Genomic DNA, 6,602 nt, shown 5'->3' with positions numbered 1-6,602 from the left:
TTCTTTCTTTCTTTCTTTCTTTCTTTCTTTCTTTCTTTCTTTCTTTCTTTCTTTCTTTCTTTTTTTAACTGTGGAGAAATGGCTTTAGTCATATATTTACAGTGCAGATAAAAAATAGTTCAGCCATTCTGATAACAGTTTGTCAGATTCTTTACAACTAACCATATGACCAAGCAACTGCTGTGTTGCGCCTTTACCCAGAGAAATGAAAACTCATGTCCGCACATATATTTGTACATGAATGCTCATAGCAGCTGTATTTTTAGAACCCAAATTGGAAGCCATACCAGTACATGCAGTTACACACGGGTGTACTTCTATGACCAAATGTAAATAAGCTGAGATTTTCCACACTAACCCACTTTTCAATAAAAGGAAATTGAATCCAGGAGTGGAGTCTGACATCTATCATCCTGGTACTTAGGTGTCTAAGACAGAATTGAGTATGATGCCTGTCTAGAAAACAGTGAGTTCCTGGGTATATCAGGGATACAGAATGAAACCTTTCCCTCCTGAAAATGAGTCTGAAAGGACTAAGCTAGGGAGAACAAGAAATTTTAAGGACCTAAATAAGTCCTTCTATTCTGATTCTGCTTTTATATCTACCCAAACCAACTCAGATCAGAGTAAACTGTGAGAATTTTTCAACAAGAAATTTAGTTTAGAAACCAAAATTCCAAAAAGCCAAAAGTAGGCTTAACATCATAACAGATGTCTAGAAGCCCTAGGAATTGAGGTACTCATAGTAACTTAATAAAAAAAAACTGCAAGTAGGTAGAGATATCAAATTTATACTCCAGCTACATAAAATATAAGCACCCTGTCATGTGTTGCTTCTGATGTTTTCCTGCAACATTATTTTTCCAGTGAGGAGCGCTACATGGATTATATAATCTTTCATGGTATCTGATAATGAATGCTGCAACATTTTTCTATAGTTCAAAAAAGATAAGATTCCTTCCTGTGCTTCTGTTTTTTTACACCCTACTATAAACGTATATATAGTCTGTGTTTTGGTGGTTTAAACAAACACCTTAAAAGTTAGAAGCTGTTATATCCGCCAGATGTAAATATATCTGCTTTACTCAGACATTTTAGTAGAGTAAAATAGAATCTTTCACTAGAATATGCAATGGCACCCAAAGAAAGCTGATTTTACACAATAGTGTTTACAATTGATTAGGACAAAAGACTGTAGAAAAAAAATAAAAGTAGGCTTTCAAATTCAGGAAAAGTAACTTAATTTTTATCAGCTGCTCAATAAGGATTTGGAGTCTAATTACTTGTTTGTTTTTTTTTTCTGCAAAACAAGCCTGTTTGGATATCCAGCATACAACACATAGTCCACCATAGGCATTGAATGACATTGATCACAATTCTCATAGGCAGAAAAAATTGACCATAAGCTTTTGTGTTAAATGTATGGACATTTAACTATTGGCTATTATAATTTTTTATCTCCCATCTGCCTCTCATCATTTTGTAGATATGATACTAATGCTAATAGAGCTATTTTGATTAACCATTATGAAACAGCATAAACATATAATGTTCCATTTTAAGAATGTATTTAATAAAATGAAGAGATTAAAATACTTTAAATCATTGAAAGTGGATAAGTGTTAAACATGGCCATATTTTCAAATTATGTTTATTTATTTATTATATTGTGTATATGTGTATATATCAGTAGACACACAAGAGGATAACTTTGAAGCCATTGGTTCTTTCACCATATGGATTTCAGGGATTAAATCAAGGTCAAGGTGGCAAGCACTTTACCCACTGAGCCATTTGACCAGCCAGTCTTTAATTCTATTGCTTTCATTTCTCTTATATGTGGAAGTAGTATATATAAAGGCACAAATTAATGTCAGTGTATTTTCAGAATTATCCTGTCTCCTTGCTTAGGTGGGTCCTGGAAATCAGAGTCAATTTGTGTAACCAGACATGAAGTGTCTTTATCTGCTAAGCCATCCACTGTCCCTTATTTTTTAATTGGTCAATTATAAGATTTATATTGCATTTTTAAACCATGACTTTTATATAAATAACATTAACTATAAAGTGAAAGTAAGGTTATGAGAACAAACTAGAACAGTGGAATACAGTATGGGAAGAGGAAGAAAGCAGAGGGTATGGTATGAGTATGGTCACAATACCTGATATATTTTGAATAAATTTTATCTTTAAAGACTAACAATGTATACAATGAATGTATTAAAAATAAAAAGACTAAGTACATGCTTTTAAAATAAAACAATAATTCTATTTGTTTCATTTTAAAACCTATAAATGTTCATAAAGTAAATGTGCTTTCATTGCATTATGTCATAGAGCCATTTATCAGAGTACAGGAAATAAGAAAAGAATGAATATCTAACTGCATATTTATATACCCTAGGTAAATGTGAACTTGGTTATGAGAATGTGGGGAAAATGATATCATTTTAGGCTTTACAATTCTCTTTGATTTAATTTTGTCTGAGTTACTGTATTTTATCTTTGACAGATAATAACCCAATCACATCTCTCTTACTATCCAGGGATACTTCTAGATTAGAAATATTAAAAATAGAGAAAATATTTTTAAAATCTGGTAAGCAGATACAAACCCCTAATCTTTTACCTTGTCATTTTATTCTCTTTCCTCTCTGAGAAAGAGATGCAACTGTACTACATTATCAAAAAATTAAATAAAAAATTAAAACATCAGGGAGTCTGGATGTCTGCTTCCAGTGACACAACACTTTGTCAATATGGTTTGATTTTTTCAGGGAGATTTAACTTTTCTGCATTTTCCAACAATCTCTGTTACATTATATCTAAAATATAAAGGAACCACATGAAGGAAATGAGTTACATATCATGACACCTCTCTGTCAAGTTCTATTGAGCCAGATTATTAATTAAATATATAATACATGACTTTAATTTTAGCCTCCAACTATTTTTCTTTCAATCTTTACATTTAATCAATCCTTAGAACAATTCTAAAAGAAATAAAGATGTAAATATTAAAGTAGGAAACTTTGCAGCCAATTAGAAAACAGTATGTAAATATAAAATGTTTAAGTGAATCTTGAAATAATATTTGTGATTTCTATAGGGAATAGAACAAAAGTAAAATAACAGTGGCAGAATAAAACAAATACGAACTTCTAAATATAAAAGGTGTCTTAAGAGAAAAAAATACATAACATGATTCAATATTCACCTGAATTTTAATTCTAGGTGGAAGAACCAACTAACTACACCAAAAGAGAAAAAAGAATGCTAAACATATACAAACGAACTTGTTTTTGTCTGTTTACATCTATCATCTTCCATAATATTTTATTAAAATAAGTACAAGAAATATTTTGTAATTCTAAACCCAAAGTCAATCTCATACAAAATAATCAGTTTCAACTAAATATTAACATGATTTTCATTGTTAGTATATTCTATTGAAATTTACCTACATGACCCAGTTTGGTAGATTCTCAGGCAATGATGGCAGTGACGTAAAATCCTCAAGAAGCCTCAGGGTCATTCATGGCCCAGAAGCACCAGGGAGAGAGAGGCTGTGTGGAGCCCACCACAGTGGTGGTCCTTCCCTCAGTATATCAGGGTCCTCTGAATACCCTGAAATACTTTCATTCTCAGGACCAAGGAGGATGTTTGGGATAGTGAACGCAAAGAACCCAAGGCCCCAGGTCATCATCGGCTGGCCAGAAAATGAAGTCAGACAGATAAGCACAGAGGTCTGGGACTTTGGGGAGTAGAAGATCTATGTCAACTTGTACAGGCAGGCTTCTGGTGGCTGATTGAACTTCTGGTATTTGTGGGAGAGTATGTGGAAACTTGTGCCCATCTCATTTATGCATGCAGAAAGCTGAAAAGCAGTCACTTGGACCTTTTTCGAGTCTGGGTGGGGGTCTGGGCCAGGAGACTGGGAGACTGGCCCTGCGTGACGTTCCTGTTTCTATATCAGAGTTTCTTCTGTGCAGCAAGGCTGATCACCCGTACTCTTAGGGTAGTGGGAGCTTTCCTCCTCCTAGCTCTAGCCCTCTTTTTGGGATGTCTACAGTTGGGCTGGAGGTTTTTGGTGGGACTAGGCAACTGGTTAGGCTGAAGAGATAAGACTGCTTGACTGTTCTCCTGGCTGGATTCTCCAGCCTTGCATCATTGCTTGACTCTGCTGAAAGATAGCAGGCCATGGCACCTGCCAGTAAGGTTAATTCAGTGGGGCTGGCTGGAGCTGCCCTGGGTCAATCAGAGGACTAAGAAACAGGGCAATGCACCTGTACCTAGTGGGCGATATTACCAGTCTGAAGAGGAAGTGTCCCGACTCTTGACCTGGGGTTCCTGGGGATGAACTAAACCTTTTTCATGTGCTGAGGGTTGAAGTTACAGGATCTGCTACTGAACTAAAGAAGGCTTATAGGCAGTTAGCAGTAATGATCCATCCTGATAAAAATCAACATCCTCTGGCTGAGGAGGCCTTCAAAGTTTTGGGGGGTTGCTTGGGACATTGTGAGCAACCCAGAGAGGAGGAAGGAATATGAGATGAAACGAATGTCAGAGAATGAGCTCAGCCAGTCAGTGAATGAGTTTCTGTTGAAGCTAAAGATGACCTCAAGGAGGCAATGAATACTATGATGTGCAGCAGATGCCAAGGAAAGCATAGGAAGTTTGAATGGACCAGGAACCCAAGAGTGCCAGATACTGTGCTGAATATAACAGGCTGCATCGTGCTGAGTAAGGAGACTTCTGGGCAGAGTCAAGCATGTTGGGCCTCAAGATTACCTACTTTGCAATAATGGATGGAAAGGTGTATAACATCACACAGTGGGCTGGATGCCAGCGTGCGGGCATCTGCCCAGATACCCACAGAGTTCCTTACCACATCTCATTTGGTTCTTGGGTACCTGGTGCCAGTGGCCAGCAGAGGGCCACTCCAGAGTCCCCTCTTGCAGACCTTCAAGATTTTTTGAGCTGGATCTTTCAAGTACCTCCAGGGCCGATGTCCAATGGGAACTTCTTTGGTCCACCTCATCCTGGACCTGAGACCACATTGACTTATAGGCTCAACAGTTCAGTACCTAAACGGCAGAAGAAAGTGAGGCGGCCCTTCCATTGATGACACCCCTTTTCTTTCTTTCTCAAATCAATATCAGGTAGTCAAAAGGGCAGTGTACATGTGTGGATGGAATTTGATTTATTTTAAAATACTTTAAAAAGGGAAACATTTTAAATTGTTCACTCAGTACTTATAGGAAGTCCATGACCCCTTCTCCCTTTTTCCCAATACCCAGGAACTGAACCTTGTTTTCTGACAATACCAAAGAAATAGGAGGTGGCTAGAGCAAAGAACTTAGGATCTGTATCTAGTCCAGACAATGCGTTTCTGAGGTGTGGGAACTGGGGATTTCTCTGGGGTCTGTATGCCTTTATCTTATCATTTGCTCTTAGAGCAGATGAAACATACCCCTTTTTAAATGAATGTATCTTATCTCTTAACCCATTTCAGGGGTCCCCCCACCTCCCTTACGCTGATATTCTAGCTAAAAGAAAAAGCGCATAGTCCTAATTTTGGAGATACAGAACTCAAGAGTGGAAACTGATTTTTCCCTCTGACTTTCACTTCATGGGTAAGCCACCTAACTTCATGCCTGTTGTTGCAAGGGTGGCCAAAATTAATTAAATTTTAAAAATCAAATTTATGCCCTGTGCCCTTGGGTGAAGGTGAAGGATAGAGGGTTTTGCAAAGGCCCCCTTGTTAGCCAAGGGTTTGTATTTTTTAAGTTTGTTCATATTTGTATGTACATATTTATTTAAAGCCAGAGAATTATCTTTTTATAAATATATAACTGGCAAAACAATTTACCTACACATGGAATACTTTATTTGTATTCCTGCTCAGTCAGTTCTGAGATCAAGGTTTATTTTATGGTTGTTGCTACTTATCTTTGGTCTCTCTGGGAACCTGACCAACCTCACTGATTAACTGAAATTAACCAACAATACATACAAAAGAAAATAACATCATTGCGACTGTTAATCTCCATTATTAAAGGAAAATGAAATTATCTCAGTTTTGCTTCTATTGAACAGGAAACTTTATTTTGGTATTTTCATATTTCATTTCTATCCATTCTTCTCATACTCTCCCCCCCCACATTCACTTTTTCCATTTCTCCCTCTCTTCCCTTCTTTCTTCTTCCTTTCTTCTCTCTTTCCTTTATTCTTCCCACAACAACTGAGACGCTTCTTAATATTAGATGCTGTGAAACAGAAGTCAGAAATGTGTAATGTAGAGACTAAACAGGTAGTCAATTTCATGTAAGTGACTCATGAGGTGAAAGAAACCTAGGATGAAATATTATTATTCTAAATTATATTTGGTTATACTCAAAGATTGATGCCTCACCAAATTGTAGTCAGAAAGGCTCCACCCAGTAACTGATAGAAACAAGTGCAGAGACCCACAGTCAAACATTTAGACAGAAATTTTGGAATCCTGCAGAAGATGAGTTAAAGAAGTATAGGAGCCATAGGGATCAAAGGTAATCACAAGAAAATCTGCAGAATCAATAACCCTGGGCTCATTAAGTGTC

The 6,602-nt window shown here is 36.7% G+C and overlaps 1 pseudogene; it reads left to right on the top strand.

The window, feature by feature from the left end:
• Positions 1–3,495: 3,495 nt before the first annotated feature.
• On the top strand, positions 3,496–5,125 carry LOC114626237 (annotated as a pseudogene).
• Positions 5,126–6,602: the final 1,477 nt, after the last annotated feature.

The sequence above is a fragment of the Grammomys surdaster genome, unplaced genomic scaffold (genome assembly GCF_004785775.1).
Source record: "Grammomys surdaster isolate TR1022 unplaced genomic scaffold, NIH_TR_1.0 61, whole genome shotgun sequence".
Taxonomy (NCBI): Eukaryota; Metazoa; Chordata; class Mammalia; order Rodentia; family Muridae; genus Grammomys; species Grammomys surdaster.
This window is presented reverse-complemented; position numbering and strand designations above follow the sequence as displayed.